At 33.8% G+C, this 24,350-nt stretch overlaps 1 long non-coding RNA gene and 1 pseudogene across 1 annotated transcript; one reads left to right on the forward strand and one right to left on the reverse strand.

Moving 5' to 3' along the window:
- Nucleotides 1-6,321: 6,321 nt before the first annotated feature.
- Nucleotides 6,322-7,139, reverse strand: LOC145814455 (uncharacterized). Its single transcript, XR_014357812.1, has 2 exons — nt 6,879-7,139; nt 6,322-6,545 (listed from the first exon to the last, which is right to left on the reverse strand). It is a non-coding gene; the product is annotated as an uncharacterized LOC145814455 (long non-coding RNA).
- A 5,928-nt stretch (nt 7,140-13,067) lies between these two features.
- Nucleotides 13,068-14,010, forward strand: LOC145788756 (nuclear pore complex protein NUP43 pseudogene; annotated as a pseudogene).
- Nucleotides 14,011-24,350: the final 10,340 nt, after the last annotated feature.

Genomic DNA, 24,350 nt, shown 5'->3' on the forward strand with positions numbered 1-24,350 from the left:
GAAAGAAACAACTCAAGTTGCAAAACAAACTCCTAATTCAACTAAGATATAACTAGTTAATTGCACCAAAACTACAAAAAGACACAATATACAATTGTTCTGGTAATCCATTCACTGAACAATTACATACATGTACATCTAATTATTATTATTTATTGTTATTATTATATATATACATGTATGAATAAATAAAATAGATGGTTCAAGCATCAATTTGATTTATACCCGTACACCAAATAGTCTTGGAAACTATGGTTCTTCGTATTGTTTTCATGGCACTATGAGCATTGGCAAACTAGCAGGTTAGTGGCTTGAGAACCATCCAACGACCTCCACCATTATTGAACAAAGCAACCTGTTAGGTTTTTATTCTTGGCAACCCCGTTTGACAAAACTCCTTTCAGATGTATTTATTTTCGCACTTTTATTTCAGCGAGGCTATGAGTTTATTAGATGCGAATCCAAACCTGAATCGAACCATGTAGAGAAGTTTGTGATGTTAATGCTTTCAAGATTGCCACTTCGCTGATTATTACGGGGGTCGAGCTGCCCGGTCAGCTCGCGGCTGAAGCAAAATGCAAAATTGCATTCAAAATTGCATGTCCGTCGTTTCTCGCTCGAGCCACGGAATTCTCGCTCGAGCTAGGGCTTGCTCGCTCGAGCCAAGGAATGCGCGCTCGAGCCAAGGATTGCGTCCATACAAAAACCTGAAAAAGTGTATTCCTCGCTCGAGCCAAGGATCCGTCGCTCGAGCCAAGGATCCGTCGCTCGAGCCAAGGCACTAGTAGAAATCATGAAAAATACACTCCTCGCTCGAGCCAGCAAAGCTTCGCTCGAGCGAGCCTCAGAATCCGGATTTCTCAAGGAGTTTGTTTTCTTCCCAATCTAGGATTACTTTTGGTTCTCTATAAATACTTGGTTTTCTCCAAAAACTAAGTGATTGATTGGACTTCTCCAGATCTTATTTTTGGATCTTAAGGTTTATATCTGGAGAGATTTTGCTAGTTTTCTTTGATGTTTGATTGAGTATTCAAACTCATGGTTTAAAGAGAGTACATCAAAGGTTGTGTTTTGTTCTACAAAAGACAGAGAGAGTTGTTCTTCGGTGGATTCTGAAGAATTCGAGCCTGAAGCTTTGGTGGATTCCGGGGTGGCTCATCGTAAAGACAATTCCGAGGTGAAGACGGGTTGGAAGAGGCACATAGAGGTTGGTTCAATTAGGCGTGGATTCGCTAGGTAATTGAGAGTATACCTGTGTAATTCCTTTAAATCTTCTTAGTGGATTGTTTTGTGGCTGTTGCCCGTGGTTTTTTTATCACAGTTGGAGGTGTCCAATTGTGGTTTTTTTTCCACGTTAAATCGTTGTGTCTTTTTGTCTTGATTGTTTGATTGGGATTGTTATGTTAGCTTAAAATTGATACATAATCACAAATCAACATCTAGAGGATTTCTAGTTTTTTTTTCACAACCCATTCACCAAAACCCCACCTCTGTCGTCATCACCCACCCACCTTTGCTTCAATCTTTATTGCTATTATTGCGAACCACTCTGCTTCCGTTCCATAGCTGCAAGCCCTTTCACCATCCCTCCTCCTCCATCACCCTCACTTCCGACCTCCATGTCTTACCAACCCACAAATCATACAAATAAGATCCAAATCACACAAAAATAATACCCAAATCAAACAAAATTATATCCAAATCATACAAAATAAGATCTAAATCACACAAAATCTTCCCCATTGCCACAAAGCAAACCCCCTTCTAATGACTCTTATTTCTCCAAACAAACGGTGTTGGAGTTGATGCATTTTGAGGCAATGGAGCTAGTGTTGCTGAAATTTTTCGGCGACATAGAAGGTCTGAGAAACTGCTAATGGCAGTTAGTGGAGTTTGGTGATGATGAAGGAGACTAAGAGAAGAGAATTATGGAGACATTTTAGGGTTCAGATAAAGAATATGGAGGATAGATATGGTAGGGTTATTAATGTCTTTTTGTGTTATTGTGTAAGGGTAACATGGTAATTTTATCTTTTCCATTAATTTTGTCAAAAGACAAATGCTGACAGGGTTGTCAGTGTAATTTCTAAAACGTGAGGGGGAAAGTTGTATTAAATGCAAACCTCAAGGGGTGTCCGTGTAATTTACCCAATTAAGAATTGTTTGGGCAAGAAATTTATTTTTAATTAAGCAATCTCAACTTTTCAATCTTTATTTAGGTCAATTTTTAGTTTATTTCAAATCAAACAAAATTGATCAATATATTTTGGTAAAACCGCTAAAATCACCGTTAAACCAACAAATCATTCAAACCAAAAATGATTTAACTTAATCAGAGTTAGGTCAAAAGGCCAACCAGCTTACACAAAAATTAATTAATTAAAAATTTTAAATTTTATTTTATTAAAATTTAAAAACAATCTATTAATTTAAATTTAAAATTGACACAATATAAATTTAAAATTATAATAATCTATCCCATAATTTATAAGTTTTAAATACAAATTTTAAATTATCGTAATTATCTCACAATTTTTGTATTAAGGAACAATAAGAGTGACGTTGAGATTATCAATATATCTGTATATTTTACAAAAGAATACTTTTAAGGAGAGATATTATAAGAGTTTCAAAATCTTATACAAAATTATTTTTAAAATCAAAACCTTTATGTATGATTGTAAAATAAAAGTTAAATGGAAGTTAGCCAACAAAGATTTTCTTAATTGTTTAAAATTAAGAAAATCAAAAAAAATAGTATGAGATATTGATCATAAGGCTTCTAAATAAAAAACTCATTTTGCTTATATAAATTAGAGTATAAGATTCATTTTATATAAGTGAAACAATTCACTTTTTCTTTCTTTTTCTGGTGTGGGATTGTAAAATAAAAGGTAAATGGAAGCTAGTCAATGACTATTTTCTTAATTGTTTAAAATTAAAAAAATTTAATAATTTTAGAATGATGGTTTGAAGCTCTTAGAAGGCTTCTCTCTAAAAACCTCATTTTCCTTATATAATATATAGATTTGAATTATCACTCGCTAGTTTTTAAAATATATAACTAAATAATTTTAAAAATTTTAAAAACTCTTCTAAAAAATATATCTTTCAAAATTGATTTTAAAATCAAACCAAATGGATTCTTTTAGTCTTTTGGGTACGGGAAGTATTTTTTTGTTGGATCTTTGAAAAATGACATTTTTTTTATTTTTCAATTATTAAGATTTTGGACGAAGAAAATTTTGGAGACTTATCCAATATGGGGACTAAAGCCACTGTTTGAATGGTCTACGACATGGGTCGGCCGGGTGCTTAACTGTCATGACCGGACTGGCTAGTTGTAGGTCAATCAGTTTCTATAGGTAGAACCAAAGTATATCAATGGCTTCGTTTGGGAAGTTGTTATTTATTAGGTTATTTTAATTTTTGGCTATTTTAGTAGGCTAAAATTTTTGTGTTTGGGAAGATGATTTGATTTTTTTGTGGTTGGATGTGATGTTTGTGAGAGAAAAAGTGAAATGATTATGGGTTTGACGTGATGTTTTGTCTTATTAGCTATTTTAGTATATTTTGTCTTTTTGTGAATTTTAGCCTAAACTAGGTTATTTTTTTTCTTGCCAAAAATCAAAGGACCAAAAAGAAGAGAATAAATTACTTGCTTACACTTTGGTTTATAAAAAAAATAAGGATAGAATAAACTACTTGCTTGCATTGCAGTCTGATTTAGAGAAAGGGAGAACAAATTACTTGCTAGTTCATTACATTCATATATACAACCAAAGTGCATAAAAATAAAAAAAATAAAAAATAAAAAAGTATAGAATTTACTAGATTGGTAAGAGAAGAAAACCGAATTTAACTAGCCATGGTGTTTAAATTTGAATTTGGGGTGATTGTTGTGCTTTATGCACGGGGTCACTGTTGTGTGGTCAATAGGGTCCATTATGGGTGTTATTTCAATAATTTGAATCATTCACTTTTTAGAGTATATCAAATAAAATATATCTGCAAAAAAATCAAATTGATCGAATATCAATAACTTTTTCATCTAATTACATTTGTATTTTAAAAAAATGAATGGTTATTGTGATTTTGTGTATAAAATATAATACAAATGTACTTAGGTGAAAGGGCTACCAATATCCAATTAATTTAATTTTTTTCAAGTATATTCTACTCAATATCTCTAAAAATTGAATGATTTGGATTATCAAAACAAGGCCCGAAGTGAGCCGAGTTAGCTGTACAACAGTGACTATTGTGCTTTATGCACAGTAGCTACATATACCCATCTTCCTTAAAATTTGGCAATATTTGTCCTTCTGTTAGCATTTAACAAAATTAATCCAATGGCTAGAGCTCTTAAAGTGTACTAAGAGGTTAAGAGTTCGATTCTTTCCACCTGCATGAGGGTCGTATTACCCTTGCAATCATTTGGGATATCTCTCTCCTTCTTCGGGAGTTTATTTGTAGTTATCTATGCTATAATTGTTGATTTAAACTACGTCAATGTATTGAGATACATTGTAATTTTTTTTTTAAAGAGTAATTACACTGATGGTCCTCAAAGCATACATTACGTTACATTTTTAATCTCAATATTTTAATTGTTCTATTTCAAGTCTCAAAGTATATCATTCGTTACACTGTAATTCTTGATGTCAACACCAATCAAAATGAGTAAAAAAAGAGATATTTATAAAATTTTACATGAAATTACAACATAATGAGGAGCCTAATAGGTTTGACTTGGTGACTCTACTCCCGTCAATGCTCGACTTTAGAAAGAAAAATAAATTATATTAATTTTATGTGCCTAAATAAAATAATAATATTAGGTTGTTTTACAACACACATTTTCTTTTTTAGTATATATTATATGTAAGTTATGTCATCTATATCATAAATATTATAACTAAATTACTTTTATATTAAAAATTAAAAATAATATAATGGATCACGATCAAATATCACTTATGACATGATGAAGACTTTTTCGATCATAATCAAAATAATAATTATAATAAGTTATAACACTACAACAACTGACGGTTTTAAAAACAAAAATTTAGGGATAAAATCACTTTTTAGATACGTAACATTTTTTTTGGGGTCAAAAATAGCATTGTTGTATTTTTAGAGACAAAATTAGACATTTAGTGATAAATTATTATTTTTTTGGGACCTGAATTTTATCTAAAAAAATGATTGTCCCTAAAAATGTAACTATCAGCAACAATTTTAAAATTTTATTGCTAAATTTTTTTTTTTTTTTTGAATTGACCTGTTTGCAATTATTCTCGTGACAACACAAATTGGTCTTTAAATATTTTTTGCACCAAAATTTTTATTTTTTGAAACAAAAATTTGATCTTTAAAACTCTTATTTGTTATAGGACAACCAACTTTACAACATAACTAAGGATCATAACCAAAGACTAATTGAGGCATAATCAAATACCTCAGACATAACTAAAATAAAACAACAACTGATTATAATCAAATTATAATTTACATTACAAGTAGTCATAGTCAACTAATACCAGAACAAATAATAATAAAAAACTACAAAAAAATCACAGCTAGACGTGTTATAGAATTTCCCAACTAATACCCACTTACACTTGTGATTGTAATATATACCTCTTAACTTGTCCACTAGTGATTCTAATATAGTCTGTAGCTGTATGGTTATTTATATAGAGAACTTCTAAATTATTAAAAAAATATATCATTTTGATCTTTAAATTATGAAAGTGTACAAATGAATTCCTAAATTATTGTGAAATGTCACTTTGTCCCATAAATTATAAAGGCGTATAGATAAACCTCTTAAATTATAAAAACTGCACAAATTGGACCCCTAACAAAAGGGGTCAGATTGAAACACGCCCATAGTGTATAAAACTGTACGATTTAGACCCCTAACGAAAGGGACACCAATAATTTAGGGGTCTATTTGTACGCTTTTATAATTTAAGAAATAAAGTGATACTTCATAATAATTGAAAGAATCTATTTACAAGCTTTTATAACTTAGGAAGTCAAAATGATATTTTTCAACAATTTAGGAGGTCATGGTGTAAATAATCCCAGCTGAAAAAAATTGGTTATATTTCCACATTATTTGATAAAACTCTTCTATTTTGCTAATAAAAACAAGAGACAACACAATACAAAGGTATCTCCCCAGGGAACAGAAGTTGTATTTTTTTGTTTAATGGTAAAAGGCTGAATTTTGATGCAAACAGACAAAAATATTACCTCTTTTTTATAGGGCATGTCATGGCTCTTGCTGAGTGAAAGGACAAGGAAAAATAGAAAAAGCAAACCACCTCAAAATTCTTTTATTTATTTATTTAAGAAAAAGTGTGGTTGCCTAGAAAATGGTACAATCATATGCGAAATTTCAAGCCTCATGTTTCTTAGAGAAAGAAAATATGAGAAAGAGGCACAAAGGGATTACAACAAATGCTGCAAGCTTTAACAAATCTTCAGTCTCCTTTGAAATCACTCTAATCCTTGACCAGTCTCCACTATACCTTCACATTTATGGTTGGTTTGGCATAAACTAAATAATACAAAAAGTCAAAAAGTCACTATCCTATTTAAGTCACATCATCTTATTTAAATCACATCACCTCTCTAACACATCACATCAAACCCAACCCAAACCCAACCCATATAAGCCAATAAGTAAAAAACTGCACTTTTTTAGAACATCCCAAACCAACCCTTAATTGTGCAGGTTTTGCAAGTTAGAGTTGAAAGAGAGAGAGAGTAGATACTGGTAAAGTCTAAACACTACTATCTCTATTTAGATCAGAAAAAATAAAATAAAAATAAAATAGTAGAAGTAATTTCTAGGAGATTACCCGGCATTGATGAACCCCAATCCAAGCACTGTAACTGCAGACTGAGTAAGAATTGTGTTTGAAACTCTCAATGGAAAAATGGGTTCCTGTTTATCCCTTGATTTCTCACCCAATTCTCTCTTTTGAGCTACTACTGTACTGCTTCTAAACTTTGTCCCATTTTTCTTCACAACCATGTGTGTAAGGATGTTGGAGATAACACTCCTTTCAGTGATCATCATTTTCTTGTCCAAGTCCTTTCTTGCATATTTATTGGTGGCTATCATTACATACATATCAACAACAACAACAACAACAACAAAAAAAAAAAAAAAAAACTCAAGGTAAGGGCAAAAATGTCATTCAACAAAAAACACGAACTCTAAATCTTCTAACATTTGATGAGCAGTCAAGTAACAACCTAAAAGATAATTCTATTAGCACAACCAACTTTATCTTAGTATGCCTGTTTGTATTATTTTGATATCAATTGTCCAAAAATAATATTAACTTCCAAACAAAATTATTTGTGTGAATATCGTATTGAATAAAATTTTTATTTGAAGAATTGAATTTTGTTTAAAATTGAAATTCGAACAATTAATTTTTATTTCAAAGTTAATTTTCAAACAACATAAATGAATTTTACTTGGAAAAAAATATGAGTTAGGAATAGAACTAGAGCAAAGATGTAATTACCCAATTTTTACACAAATTTATAGACTATCTCACATGGGTGTATAAAGGAGTTCGTAGAATTTTGTGTAGAAAACAAAAATGATTCATTTACACAATTTTTTCTCCCCAAATGTATTTTTGACCTGTAAGAAAATGATTATAACCTTTTCACCGGTCAGAAACATATCTGGGAAAAATGCTGAAGGAAAAATTGTATGAATGTAGCATTGCTGGTATAAAAAATTGTATGGATATAGCATTCATTGTTGGTAATAAAACTCAATGGGCTAAGTTTTTTTTTAAAAATAATGTTTGGTCCATACAAAATCCTTCGTCTGGTCAAGCCTGAATTATATGGCGCTATCAAAAGTTTTAAAAAAAAACCATGCGTTTCTTTGCTCTCTTTGCCTACACCAACAATCCTCTCTCTCTCTCTCTCTCTCTCTCTCTCTCTCTCTCTCCTCTCTCATATCTGAATCTATGAAGAAAAAAAAGAAGAGAATGGGTGATCGGAGAACTGACTTCCATACCATCGCTGCCACTCCTCTACCGACCACCGTCAACCACTCATCCCCTTTCACGAACCTCGCCACCATAAGTCCAACCCCATTTTCCGCTATTGCAAATCGCAGGTCACCGCGCTAGAGAGAGAAGCAAAAATGGTAGGGAAAGAGTGGGTTTAAAAGCACCATTTTTGTAATGCCCCCAAATTATTAAAAACAAAACAACATCCAACGGGACAAATATATATATATATATATATATATATATATATACCAATAATAACAGCTAGTGATTACAAGATTAATCCTAAAGATTCTCTTTCTCATTGAACTACAAGTTGGGAATCACAACTTACATGAATAATTTTTATAGTTCAAAAAGCTAGGGAGAATTAATAACAAATGTCCTACGAGCTTGCAATCTTTAAGGTAAAGCCTTCATTGAACAAAAGAACTCATGCTCCCAAAACAAAGCCAAAACTCCAAAATGTCATCTCCCATGTTTTGCAAAATGTTCTTGGCTCAAACAAAAAGCGTTGATCCATTCCTACTTCATTGGCGTGGTTGCTGCTCACCAAGTCCTGAAATTTTGTTATATTGGAATGAGCAATTGCCCAATAGAAAATATATTTAACCAAATATATAAACATTTTGATTTAAATTATGCATAACCCATGACCCTTACCCATGAACACTAGTTCCAAAATCACATATTTCCATCCACGTTGTTCCAATTCATTCCACATTTCCACATTTCTTCGTCCTTACACGAATGGCAAGTGGGCACCTCAAGTCCTCCACATTCATCGTCCTCATACGATCGGGCACATGGATGCCTCAAACATTCCCACACTTATCATCCTAGCACAATTGGGCAAGTGGGCACCTCAATTTCCCCGCGTAGGTAATACCGTGACACACATCAAACAATTTATTCAATAACTCTAATTTTGTCATAGCACAAGATGCATCGACACATCGTCAATTTATCCATTAATTCCCCTTCACTACCAACCAAGACCCATGAACAATGATTAAGGCTTCACAAGCGAATTAGTGCTTTTCATTCCATTCTTTCATTTTCCAAGATTCATGATGTGTACATCGTTTTTCTTTAAGCAATAACCAATTATTCCATAAAATTTAAGGCAAAAACCCTTTATCACCATTAATGCCCACATATGAATCACCCATTGCCAATCACACACACATATCATGAAATTAATACAAAATCTAACCAAAACATAGATATACAAGGGTAAAAATATTCCTACCTCAAGGTTGTGTGTGAAGGGATGAAGACCCAACAAGATGAACTTCCAAACTATCACAATCCAATCGGTTCAAAATGTAGCTTTCAACAAGATCAACACCTTTGATGAAGGAACAATGATAGATTCTTACTATAAATAGATGAAATCTAGAGTTTTGGTACTAGGGTTTTTGAAAAAGAAGAATGAGAAGAAGAAAAGATGGAAAAAGTGAGAGAAATGAGTCAAAAAGTGGGTTTTAAAATATCTGCTCCTGCATAGACCGCTCAAGCGAAGTGTACAAAGGCAAAGAGATTGCTTAAGTGAACTTTACACCGCTCGAGCGATAAACACAAAGTCCCAAAAGTTTTGTAGAGCTATAGTGAAATTACTGAAAGACTCATAGCTTCGCTCGAGCGACCACAAAACAGCTCAAACGGTCTCACTTGCAAACAGACAAGTTACTAAGAGTTTCGCATATTCGCTCGAGCAACTAATTGACCACTCAAGTGGTCACCCAAAACAAATTGTTACAATTTTCACTCTCTTTCTTTAAAACTCTAGTGATCAAAATCCACAAGACCTCCATTTTGGTACAAACTCCACATATTGTCACACACATTCTTCTAGACACACACACATACACAAAATAAATAAATAAAAAACCCACAACCCATGACAATCCTGACTCAATCTCGAAACTAACCGGCCCTAATTTATCTATCTTGAAGGGTAATTGAATGGGTGTAGAGAGATTACCCATTTGTTTTTCATTTAAGACTTTTCTCTCTTCCTGTACATATGCAATACATATAACCATGGCCAAAACAATAGTTGATGATGATGAAATGGACAATGCCAAGACCAAAGCTTTATTTTTTTTTTTTTTTATTTGATTTTTATTTCTTGATGGGTTTGTGTTTTTTTGGGTGAATTTTGTGAGGTGGATTTATGAAATTTTGGATATTTCAAGCGTTAAAATCAAATCTCTAAACCACCCACTTGGTCATTCAAATTGTTGAGTGAGAGATTCATGATTTTGAGACCAGACAGCTGAGGGAAATCAAATGGGATGCCGACATTAGCTTGGCCGCCGTTGGGGCTCTGGGTTTGCACAACTTGGAGGGGAGTTTTCTTTTTCTTTTTTAATTGGACTCCCATGAAGAAATATGAAGTTCTAGTGTTTTTGATAATGTAAGAAATTGCATAATTAATCTTAAGATTAGTATTTTTTTTTTTTTGGATTTTTGTATTTGCAAGTGTTGTGTGTGTGTGTGTGTGTGTGAGAGAGAGAGAGAGAGAGAGAGAGCTTTGTTTACAGTTTGAAGGGAAAGAGAGAAAAGAAAAGAGGCGTGGGTTAGATCTGATTTAGGGATGATTATTCAGTATTCTCGGAGTATGGACACGTGGTGTTTCATAAAATTTTGATTGGTAGAGAGATGTAAGGGCCCATGATTTATGTTGGGGATGAGGGAACAATATAAGACTAACTAATTGGTGATTGGCTTGGAGTATGGTCACATGGTATTTCAGGATTATTAAATAATTTTCCCTAATTTTGTGACTCTTCTTTTTCTAGCGCGAGAAATTCACTCATTTTTTAGGCAAATGGAACAATAGCAGAGTAAGACTTTCCACTTCATTTGAGCATTTCAGGTGGGCATAATTTCGGTGGATGTAGCAAAATTGTTTTTTAAATATTCATAGTTGAACTTGATAAAATTTAAAGGGCTCATGCAGTTGTATTCGTTTTAATTATCGAAACCGTTTATTTTGTAAGGTCTTTCATATATATCATCTATAAAAAAATAAATAAATTATGTCAATCTAATAAACACAATCTTATATTTTATCGTATTTATTTCAAAAAATAAAAGAAAATAATAATAGATGGTCTATTTAAAAAAAACATGCTTCTTCATTTTTTAGACAAAAATATTATAAAATAAAAATGTTATAATTATTCGATCAATTTAATTTCTTTTTGAGTAATATACACTAAAACTTTATAAAATAAACGATTTAGGTCAACAAAATAAAATTATGAATTTTACAAGTCCTTTAAATTTTCGTAAATTTATATTTAAATTTGAACATCATAACTCAAATTGAATTATCTAAGGCCAAAACCTTCCATTAGACTATCTGTCACTTAAACTCAAATTTTTTATTAAATTTAAATTTGATAAAAATTTAGTAGAAATGGTGTTCCAACTATTGCACTAAATTGGTATCAATTAAAGGAGTTTGTTTTATTATTTATTATATTAAAGGAACATTTAACTTTTCATTAAATATCGTAGATGGTTGTTGGTGGATGACCGGATTGAAAAAATTTTGAAAAAAAATTATATTAAGCTAAATGGCGGTCCGGATATCCTCCTATTGATTAATTGTTTAATCAAAATTAAACATTTAACATTAAATCTAATTTTTATTCAAATTTGATGTAAACGAACAATTAAACCGTGTAGATAAATCAAGATCCTCTCATTGAGCTCTCTCCTTCACTCCCTACTTGCAAAGTTATTGGGCTCATTTTTGGGCCCAATTTCGATGATCTGAATCGTTTCACATTTTAAAATTTATTGAGTATATCATACCTGTAAAAAATCAAGTTGATTAGATATCAGAAACTACATGTTTAGATCATCAAACTAAAAATTATTTTTTAAAAAAATTTAATAAATAATTTTCCGAACACATGCTTTTTGATATTCGATTAATTTAATTTTTTACAAATATGATATACTTAATAAACCTTAAAATATAAACGATTCAGATCATTAAAATTGAGTCCAAAAATAGACCCAATAACCTTGCAAGTAGGAAGTGAAGGAGGAACTCAAGGTTATTGGGTCTATTTTTAGGCCCAAAGGGCTCATGCAGTTGTATTTGTTTTAATTATTCAAATCGTTTATTTTGTAAGGTCTTATATATATATATATATATATATATATATATATATATATATATCATCTATAAAAAAAATTATGTCAATCTAATAAACACAATTTTATATTTTATCGTATTTATTTCAAAAAATAAAATAAAATAATAATAGATGGTTTATTTAAAAAAAAACATGCTTCTTCATTTTTTAGACAAAAATATTATAAAATAAAAATGTTATAATTATTCGATCAATTTAATTTCTTTTTGAGTAAAATACACTAAAACTTTATAAAATAAACGATTTAAATCAACAAAATAAAATTATGAATTTTACAAGTCTTTTAAAATTTTTTAAATTTATATTTAAATTTGAATATCATAACTCAAATTGAATTATCTAAGGATTTCTATTAGACTATCTGTCACTTTTAGACTTAAATTTTTTATTAAATTTAAATTTGATAAAAATTTAGTAGAAATGGTGTTCCAACTATTTCACTAAATTAATATCAATTAAAGGAGTTTTATTTATTATTTATTATGGGTTATTTTGAAAAGATGATTATAATTAATTTTTTGGTTAAAAATTGATTATAAGTTGATTATAATCTTTTTTTTTTTTTTTTGTAAAAGAAAAAAGTAAATTATAATATATGAAGTGAATTATAACTCACCTTTCAAAAGATTCCTATATTAAAAGAACATTTAACTTTTCGTTAAAAATCGTAGATGTTGTTGGTGGATGACCGGATTGAAAAAATTTTGAAATTTTTTTTTTATTAAGCTAAACGACGGTCCGAATATCCTCCTGTCGATTAATTGTTTAATCAAAATTAAACATTTCTAATTTTTATTCAAATTTGATGTAAACGAACGATTAAACCGTGTAGATGCTCTTGCACTACTATCAGTCACAAATCTCACTTTCACAGTTCACTGTCTAAAAACCTTACAAAACCCTAGCAATGGCGGTGAACGGGACACCAGAGACTCTCCAAGTCCATAGACTCCCACTCTCCAAATACATCGATGCCCTTCGCTGGCTTCCACCTCTCTCCGCCTTTGACCGCTTCGTCGTCCTCGCCGTATTCGACTCCGATTCCAACTCCTCTGCTATCGAAATCCACTCTCTAACCCGATCAAACCCTCAAACCTAACTCTCCAATCCTCATGGTCCTCACCCTCAAGAATTTCCTCCCTCAAAGTCTCTCAAACCCTCCACAAACCCCTCATCGCTGCATCCACCTTCTCCGGCTCGCTCCATGTCCTGCTCGCTGACCCGGTCGATGTGTTGATCAAATAAGAGGTTTCGGTGCCTGGGAAGACATTGCACGTTGGACCCATTTCGTGTATTGATGTGCAGGAAAATGGGTCTGAGTGTGTTAGTGTTGGGGAAGATGGGAGGGTGAATTTGGTGAGTGTTGGTAATTCGAATTTGAGTCACCGCCGGTTTTTTGATAGCAATGGGTTGGTGTCGTATACAACGGCGAAGTGGGCGTCGCCAATGGAGTTTGCCACGGGTGGATTCGGGTTTAGTCTTCAGTGGTGGGATCAGAGAAAGCCTGGAGGACCAGCTTCTCAGTTCAAGGGTAATTGGTAAGCAAATATCAATTTATTTTTTTTCCATTTTGTACAATTATTGCATAGAAATTTCATTTTAAACATTGTAGTTTCATCCAAAAATCTGGTTAGAAGTAGTGGCAAGTAGGTCTGTGACTAGCTTATTTTCAACCTGATATGCAAATTTGCAAACTTTCTCTTCAAAATGATCTCATGGAACTTGTTGATTTCCCTATTTGAATAATAAGAAAATTCTATCTAAAATACGGGTTCTAATTGGGTTCAGATGTGGCAAATGTTATTAGACATGGCAATAATATGGGCAAGGTCTGGACTTGATCATGTTTATTTGCCGCCCATATTTGAGTTGAAACAAGGACTCATCCAATGTCACAAGGGTACAATCTATCTGCAATATGTATTAATGTATGTGGGTGTGTTTTGTGTATATGATGTAGAGTGAATGCTTCAAAGTATGGAGTTGGGATTAGAAATATGCTTCAAAGTATCCTTTCCCAATCGTCTGCAGTGTAAGCTTTGTAAATTTTTTTAGCCTACCATGTCCCAAACAAATGAAAGAAGAGAGACAAGATCCCTAATCCCTGTTCCCTTTTGGAATGATTTAAAAAGAGACGGATGATTATTTATGTTGGGGCTCTTTTCTGCTTGTGATTCCCTGCAATTGCATGGTTCCCATTGATTAGTCCGGGTATTACTAGGCAACTAGTTTTCAATTTTCCGTTCATTAAAATTTTAGAATAAGGCCTACAATCCTTATATGGAGCAACCTCTGTTGTGTTTTTAGTTCTTTTTCTCCTATTTATATAAATGGGTAAAAAATAGTATAAAATTAAGAAGAGGAGTCAAAACATGAGATAGGGTTGGGGAATCTTCCCATTTTTTGAAAAGTAGAGATATATATTAAATTAAAAATTAGGAAGGAATGTCAATCTGAAATATATTTCAGTGAGAGTCATGTGCAGATTGCATGGGTTGTTCTACTATTGTGTTTTATCTTTTACTAGTGAAACTGCAATTTAGGCTGAATTTTCCAAGTCCTAGTTCAATTTGGCTTTGGATTCTGGAGATGCCATAAATTTATCATGCCTATTAGTTGCCTACCCCATATGAAAATGAACCTTTATTTTGGGTACGTCTTGGGGGAAGGTCCTTTCCAGTTCCAACACTTACTTTATACAATCATCATTCAACACTTGATTCAAATGCCACAATTCAATAGCTAGTCATTATCATTTGTGGTATTTGGATAAAGTGTCGGATGATGGTTGTATGAAGAAAGTGTTGGAGAGGATCTGAATCCCATCTTGACACATCTTAAAGGTGTGTTGTTACGTACTTTTATCAATATGAGGTGGGTTTAAAGGTGTGTTCTAGATAATGGTTGGAAATGTTTAGAGCTTATGTTGTTGGCTTTAAAGGGTGATCACTTGAGCTTTAGGTTAGTTCAATTTGGCTGTAAGTGTAACTTGCTGGCAAGTAATATTTGAGAATACAAAGAGTTCTGTGATTTTATATACTTGGAGGTTTCAGCTAATTTAGCAATCGTCACCGATTGATCACGTTTTCATGTCTGGTAGAGTTTTGGAGGCCAGTACACGAGGTTAAAGCCTCTAATTAGAGCATTTTAGTGAGATTTTCGTTCATGCCCCTTTTTGAACACGACTCTTTATGAGAATTATTTTGTTCTCCACTCAGGTTCTTTACTTATTTATTTCTTTTTCATTTCAGACTTTATTTTTATTTTCTTTTTGGAGCCATAATATTATTCATTTGAACTGAAATCAGTTTTTTTTTTTTTGTGCTCTAATGTGTTAAGGGGACCTATTTCCTATATGTTCTGATAAAATCTGCTTCTTATCAAATAAAGTAATGATTTTGGGAAAATAAACAAAAGAGAAAAGATGGATGGTGATACACTTCACATGCAAGGATCATGAGGAGTGCATATTTGTTGATAATTTGAACATACCAATGTAGGAATTTCTTGAAGCTTAATGTGTTCTTAAGTGGTATTAGTCATTTTCTTAGATGAGTTTCTATTATGCTTCTAAATTCATTGTTTATTTTGGTTTTGTTTGCACTATCTTAGCTGCATATTTTGACAGTTGGGTTCAGCTCTGTCCATCTGAGTAGAAGCAATTTATTTTTTATTTTTCATGGTTAGTTTTTGTTGTGATGAGATGTGATTCTTCATATTAATAATGTTGCAGGGCTCGTGGAACTACTTCTGGGATTGTACACTCCATTGATATTCATCCATCGAGAAAACACACTTGTATTGTAAGATGCTACTTTTTCATTCTGCATTCCTCTCATAAAAATATGTAGATTTGATGCACTAAGCTTAACTCATGGGCATAAAGTAAGAATTAAAAACACCAGAAAGTAAATACTGAGGCATTAGGACAGGGGTATACAAACTATGGGGTTTTGTTTTAGCTGTCCCCATTGTTCTCTCTCTCTCTCTCTCTCCACCTAATATATATATATATTTTTTTTTGGGGGGGGGGGGAAGGGGGGGGAAATTACAGTATATTTGGAATATCCCGTGGTTGATAATATTTATGCTTTGTCTGTAGTTTTCTTATTTGCTAAAAGGTTCAGTATTGACTTGGTAAAGATAATAAAGATGATGATTTGGAATATAAACTAAAGCCTACTGTTGTTTGTGTTAGAAACATGGTTATCAGAATCCCAATCCGGATCTTACGATCTTACGATCCATTTGGGCACAATCGATCTGGATCATGTAAAAAATTCCTTATAGGTAGGATCTTTCGATCCTGGTAATAGGATCTTACAGGATCGTGGAATCCCAATCCGAATCTGATCCTATCCGATCTAATTTGTAAGCCTTGTTTTATATTGTATAATCTATTTTATTGTAAATTTTATGTTTGTTATCTAAATATCAATTTCTGTACTCCAAATTAATATTAAAAAAAAAAAAGCTTGAATTTAATAAACAAACTAGGAAACAAACATTTAATATAATACCAATTTTATTCACCCAAAAAAATATAATATCAATTTAAGAAAACTAAGTAGTCGAGAAAACAAACTTAGCTTTAGTAGGGTCTAAGGAAGGTAAAATGATTGCAATTTTACCCTAATTTTTGGAGAGACAATTTTCATGACTTGAACCTGCTCAATAAGGGATGCTAATGACAAACCTTATCATTCAATTAAGCCGCTCTTTTAACTTCTCAATTTATTTTCATATCCGACTCTATTAAATATTGTTTCTTTACTTTTTATGCATATTGTAAGTATTATATTATAAAATTCTTCTTCTTCACCTTCTTTTTTAATGAAATGCAAAACTTTTACCATGGAGTTTTCTATTATGTAATATTATACTTACATTTACATGTAGTATTATATGTTTCACAGTATCTTCACTTCTTTTTAGTAGAATATAGGCTTATTTTGTGTATACTTTTTAAGAAATGTTTATTTAAATTAAATTATTACGTAATTTGCCTTTTTCAGTAGGATCTTACGATCCTCGATCCGATTGTACGATCCGATCCTATAAACACCTCTAACGATTCAATGTAGGATCCAGATTTTAACAACCTTGGTTAGAAACAAATCTTATCAAAATGTATCATATTGTGGTATTATAAGGGGTTTGGGCAGCTATATAATTATATGGTTTATTTGATTGCCACACTATAACGAAGTTTGCTGTTGTACTGCTACTGTAGATGCATGCTGATATTCTGTCCTTGAGTCAACTGATTAGGTATTTTTGAGATAACTAGGATCTCTAATTGTTTGCTGATTAAGTAGCCGAGATAGCTCTGGTTGTGTTTAGTTGCTAGTTGATGTTCATCTTGATGATCATTGAGATTTATGTGTTGGCGCAAATACTACCAACTCTGACTGAAATTGTTTCTATGGCATATATTTCTGTGTCCAAGGGTTTAGAATGATTCACTTTCTTAAACTTAGCTTGTCAAAGTCTATGAATTTTGATTTCTCAACCATGGCTTCTTCTTCTTCTTCTTCTTCTTCTTCTTCTTCTTTTTTTCCTTCTCTTTTTAATATTAAATAGACCAGACATTAATTATGCTTATGAACATTCATTTAAATGATGCCTCCAAGGAGAACCCCTTTTTCACTGGTTAAAAAAAAAAAAAAAAAAGAAAGTTTACATGCTTAAATTTCATGCTGGGTGATGATTCAAAGGATTTTGTGATCACATTGAAATTCTTCCATGTTTAATTATTGGATTACATGGTTATTTGGAAACCGAATAAGTTGTCTTTCTGTGTTCTGACTCGAGAAAATTTTCGAGATTGTTTATTTATTATGCTGGTTTACATGAAGGCAGGAGGCTCTTCTGGTACTGTATTTGCATGGGATCTTCGGTGGCAACAGCAGCCAATAGTTCTTTCTGGGGTTGCAGCAGGTGAGTTTCAGTCCCACTCATTATCTGAGAGTGAAATTTGGGAGGTCCAGTATGACAGCTATTCTTCAATCATTGGTAACATGTCAACCTCACGGGTGTTGCCTGTTATGATCTGCTCAGAAGATGGAATCCTTGCTGTTGTTGAACAAGGTATGAAGTTTGTTGCCATATCTGGCTTTTTCCATTTGAGTGCTCTAGTGGAAAGGCTTAAGGTCATCTTATTTGCTAAGTGGCTGAATTCATATTTCTTGTTTTCTGTGGCAAAAAGATAGAGCTGGCGCACTTTCCCCGAAACTGTAAATCCATCCTATTTCACCCATTTAACCTCTCATCAAAATACATAAATAAACGGGTTATAAATGAGTTGTATACCTGTTGGGTTGATCTGATTAACTTGTCGGGTTAATGGGTTGATCGGATTAATTTTCCATACCTGTGTACCAAAGTCAACCCAACTCACTTAAACCTGTTTATTAAATGGTCAGGTTTTTTAAATGCATAATTCGTTTTGACCCATCCAAACCTTTTGCCTCCTCTACAAAAAGAATACTTGCTTCAGACAATATGTAACCTCTGTTATCTGGTGGTTGATTTGTTTCACACTGTTCCTTTGCACAGGTGAGGAACCCATTGAACTCTTGGTTGAACCATGTGCTATCAACAGCTTTGACATTGACCAACAGAACCCCTCAGTGATGTGTTTTTTCTTCTTTCTCTCCTGTACTCAGTTTTATCTCAGAGATGTACAACATTTTGATCTTGGGGAAAATTACTTTGCTATGTCATATATCTGTGGAATTGCTAAAAATGACTGATGGTTTCAATTGTTGCCATAACAGGATGTGATATGTAGTTTAGAGTGGGAGGCTATTGCCATAATGATGAGGGCATAATATCTGAAACTAAGATGAAGAATTCAGTGGCATAAATAGAATCTGTTCATTATCCTTTCATTATATCTTAAAAAGTGAAAGTGATGATCTACTTGGGGCAAAAAGAAGCGGCACATCATGATTTTGGGAAGATGAACTGGGTAGCTTCAGTGTGTTCTGGTAACCAACATATGCACCCAAAGATGTAAGGTTTATAGTTATGCTCCATCTTATATATTAGTACAGAAAATAGACGGCTTTTTAACAGCGCCAGACTGAATCCATGTTGGGAAAGTAATTGTTGTAATCTTGGGCCATCTGCTTTTGTTTTGAATGACATTGGTAACGAAACACTAAAGCCATGGACCCAAAAAAAGTTGCCATGAAAACTGTTCAGAGCACTAGTGCATGGCTGAGATTGATTTATTGTATTCTGGGGTTTATGGCTTAGATGAATTTTAACCACACAATAATGTTTCTGGATATTATTTATGGGTTTGTAGCATTGTTGCGAACGAAATGCAAGCTACAGTTGATGCTAACTATGGCTTGGCCCAAGTTAATTGCTTTCAACTACATTAGTAAGGTTTATTTATTTATTTGATGTCATTTTCTTTTATGTGCCTTTAGACTAGAAATGGGGAATGGGTCAAATAAAATTTATTTATTTATTTTACTAAAGACTGTTAGGTTTTATTTCTTGGCAATCCCGTTTGACAAAACTCCTTTGAGTTATAATTTTATTCGCATTTTTATTTCAGTGAGGCTATGAGTTGTTAGATGCGAATCCAACCCGAATCAAGCATTTCAGAGAAGTTTGTGTTGATAAAGCTTTCAAGATTGCCACTTCGCTGATTATGACGGGGATCGAGCTGCCCGGTCAGCTCGCGGGGGTCCAGGGGGTAGCGCCCCTTGGCGGGTCCGGGGCAGCGCCACGACGGGGTTGAGGGGCAGCGCCCCCGAAGCAAAATGCAAAAATGCATTCAAAGTTGCCTGTCCGAGCATGTTATATTTTTCCAGTTTTTCCAGTTTTGGCCTTCCCGCTCGAGCGGGGAAAGGGACGCTCGAGCGGGGATTGGAAGCTCTCAGTATCTCTGCAGTCGCCTGTAAAAAATACTGGAAGGTGTGATTTTACGCTCGAGCGGAGTCTCCTACGCTCGAGCGCATCTCAGTTTGTTCGCACGCAGTTTTTGGTCAGTCTGCTCGAGCGGGCTGTGTTGAGCTCGAGCGGAGATCGCGGGACAGATTCTATAAATTCGCGTGTTGGGTCAGATTTTAGGATAACTTCTCCAGATCTTCTTTTTGGTTTCTAGGGTTTATATCTGGGGATACTTTGGGAGTTTTCTTTGATGTTTTTATTGAGTATTCAACTCATGATCTAAAGAGAGTACATCAAAGGTTTGTTTGTTATACACAAAAGAGAGAGTTATTCTTCAGTTGTGGATTCTGAAGAATTCGAGCCTGAAGCTTTGGTGGAATCCGGAGTGGCTTATCAGAAAGACAATTCCGTGGTGAAGATGGGGTTGGAAGAGGCACATAGAGGTTGGTTCAATTAGGCGTTGTGGATTCGCTAGGTAATTGAGAGTATACCTGTGTAATTCCTTTAATTCTTCTTAGTGGATTGTCTTGTGGCTGTTGCCCGTGGTTTTTTATCACAGTTGGAGGTGTCCAATTGTGGTTTTTTCCACGTTAAAATTGTTGTGTCTCTTTGTCTTGTTTGTTTGATTGTTTGATTGGGATTGTTATATTCTGCTTAAAATTGATACATAATCACAAATCAACATCTAGGGGATTTCTAGATTTTTCAATTGGTATCAGAGCGGGTCGTTCTATTTTTTTAAAAAAATAATAAAATTCTTTTAGAACGAGATCTTGTTTGATTTGTGATAATGGATACAATTCGTGAAGGAAATTCTATGGTTCGGCCACCCCTACTTGACGGATCCAATTATTCTTTTTGGAAAGCTCGGATGAGATCTTTTTTAAAATCTATTGATGAAAAAGTTTGGCAATCTGTCATGAATGGGTGGACTGAACCAACAATTATCGTTGATGGAGTTACAATCCCCAAACCAATTGATAAGTGGGACACAACTGATTACCAAAATAGTAGCTGGAATAGTAAAGCTATCAATTCTCTCTTTTGCGCTGTCACACCTGAAGAATTTAGTCGTATTTGTAATTGTGAAGTCGCAAAAGAGGCTTGGGATATCTTACAAACTATTCATGAGGGCACTCCTTCTGTTAAACGCTTAAAACTTCAAAGGCTCACATCTAGTTTCGAAAACCTTTCAATGAAAGATAGTGAGACCTTTGATGAATTTTATGCGAAGTTGAGTGACATTGTAAATTCCAGCTTCAATTTAGGTGAAAAAATTCCAGAATCCAAAGTTGTGGGAAAAATTTTGAGATCCTTGCCCGATCGATTCCAACCAAAAGTTACAGCTATTGAGGAAGCTCAAGATGTTGACAACCTCAAGCTGGATCAGTTGGTTGGAAATCTTCAAACTTATGAAGCACGTAGGAATTTCAAAAAGAAACAAAAAGATACTATTGCTTTTAGTAGTGCTCATAAAGGGGAAGAGGGTCATAAACAATTTCTTGCTTTCATGGCGGCTTCCGAAGCTGAAGGACAAACAGATTCTCCGAAGAGGTCAGTTGAGAATATCACTGATGATAAATCCTCGGAGAGTGATCATGAAGAGCTTGAGCAAGCTTATGAAAAATTGTACAAGGAGTCTCTTAGCTTGTTCAAATTGAATGACAAACTCACAAAGAAACTCAAAGCATGTGAAAGTGAGAATGTCAAACTTAAGGAGGAGATTTCCGAGGCCAGGATTAATGCCATCAAGGTAGCTGATGATCGACAAGTTCTTTGTGCAAAACTGTTGACTTGTGAGACAGAGAGGAATGAGTTGCTGCAAACCCATGCCATGTATGAAGAAAAGATTGAATCTCTCGAGATGTCACAAGTTGCTTTGGAAGAACTAATGATCAAAAAGGAGGAAGAGCTCAAGTGTGCCATGGCTACCATTGGTCTTTGGAACAAAGGATCAAAGACTTTGGAGGATATCATTGGGTCTCAACAAATGAGTTGTGACAAGAGTGGCATTGGCTTTGGTGGTAAGAAAGAGCAAAAACAGAGTGCTTCCACATCTCATGATACAAGAACTCAAGGAAAGGGAGGACAAAAGATTCAACAAAATGATAGACTTCTTAAACTTCCTAGAGTTGGTAAGGTAAAAGAAAAAAAGGTACACCCTGTTTTTATTTGTCATCATTGTGGTATGCATGGTCATATTCGCCCTTATTGTTATAAGTTGCATGGGAGAGTGTCTCAAAAGGGTAGAAATTCAAATACTTTTTGGGTTAGGAGACAGCCTTACATGTCTAGGCGGAATACCAAGATTCATGAGGGTGTTCACTACACCACGACACTTACCAAGACCGCTAGACCTGATTTTGTTAAGACCAAAAAGATTTGGGTGAGAAAACTTGATTTGTGTTAATTTGTTTATTTGTTTTAGTTTTTGGATTTTTGTGTGTTTTTTTTTTAAAAAAAAAAGGTGTGCTTGTTCATTTTTTTTGTCTTGCTTTGGTTAAGAAAAAAAAAAAAAAAATTTCCAAAAAGATTTTCTTAGTATGGTTTTGCAAGCTTGAAATTTTTGAGTGGTCCTTGGTTCATATTGGAATTGATGAGAAAACCCATTACTTGGTAATATATGTGTGCTTTCTGTGGTCTTTACTCATTTTGGAGTGTGTGTTTTTTGATTAGTATGTCTCATTCTGTACACACTCTTGGATTAGCAAGTTTTGGAGTCTTCCGCCTTAGTGATTATCTTTTCTCTATGGACTTCTGTCATTGATCTTTTGCGTTTCTAGAGGAATTGACTTTTACTAGCATATCTTGGGTGATGTTGAGTCTCTTAACCACCTACCATCTTTTTTGCACCTCCATGGCTTTCCCCTTAATTCTTTGCAGTCTAGCCATGAGGAAAAGGCTACCTCAGAGTCACCAACCAGGCCATCCTTATTATATCCATGCTTCTCTGGTTCGGTTTCCATACTCTTGAGCGTGTCAGCCACCAATGATTGTGCAATAGAAAAAGAAAAAGAAAAAGAAAAAGAAAAAGAAAAAAAAAAAAAAGAGAAGAAAACAAAATATGCAAAAGAAAAAAAAATGTGCAAAAGAAAGAAAAAAAAAAAAAAGGAAAAGATTCATTGATTGAGGGGGAGCCTCCGCCTTTACTCACCAAATACCCCTTGATTCCTAGTGGTTTGACTTTCCTTTGGTGTGCTTAAGATTCTCTTGTCGGAGGTCCAGCTTTCATATCACTACTAGGATTGAATCTAGTGTTTGTCGAACTCCAAGAGTCACACACACACTTTTTATCATGGGATCTATGCTTTTCACATAATGCATCACTTTCTTTCATGAGGAATCTTCTACAGACTGTGCACATTGTGTTTACTAGTAATTGTGCTTCTTGGATAGTCTTGTGTGTTTTAAGGTACTAATATGAAATTCCTTGCTTGCTCCACCATATTATTTTTTGTCGTTTTCTTCTTGTTCACTGTTTTCAGTGTTTGTGGTTGCTTTTAGTGAGGGGGAGTTTGGTTCATTTTGATATGTTTTGGTAAGGGAGATTGGCTATTTGTTTTGCATGTTGCTATGCACTATTTGCCCGTCTTGTATGTTCATGGTATTTACATCGTCATATCATTGCTTGTGTGGTTTATGATCTTGCTTGTGTTGTTTGAGAGTTGTTTTTCATGAGTCTTAATTTTCATCTATTCATGTTTTCCATCTCATGTTTCAAGTTAATCGTGTCATATGTCCATTGTTTTTTTCTTATACTTTTGTGGGACTAATAGTTGTTTTGGAGATTGTGGCACTAATGACTGTTTTGCAGATCATGACCTTGAGAAAGAGGTTGGCTTTTGTTGGCTGTAATGGGTTGGGGTGTTTAGGATTTTATTTGTTAGGCGTGTTTTGTCACGGCATTGCCAAAGGGGGAGATTGTTAGGTTTTATTTCTTGGCAATCCCGTTTGACAAAACTCCTTTGAGTTGTAATTTTATTCGCATTTTTATTTCAGTGAGGCTATGAGTTGTTAGATGCGAATCCAACCCGAATCAAGCATTTCAGAGAAGTTTGTGTTGATAAAGCTTTCAAGATTGCCACTTCGCTGATTATGACGGGGATCGAGCTGCCCGGTCAGCTCGCGGGGGTCCAGGGGGTAGCGCCCCTTGGCGGGTCCGGGGCAGCGCCACGACGGGGTTGAGGGGCAGCGTCCC

The sequence above is a fragment of the Camellia sinensis genome, unplaced genomic scaffold (genome assembly GCF_055761805.1).
Source record: "Camellia sinensis isolate YWXY unplaced genomic scaffold, ASM5576180v1 Unanchor10, whole genome shotgun sequence".
In the NCBI taxonomy this organism is placed as follows: Eukaryota; Viridiplantae; Streptophyta; class Magnoliopsida; order Ericales; family Theaceae; genus Camellia; species Camellia sinensis.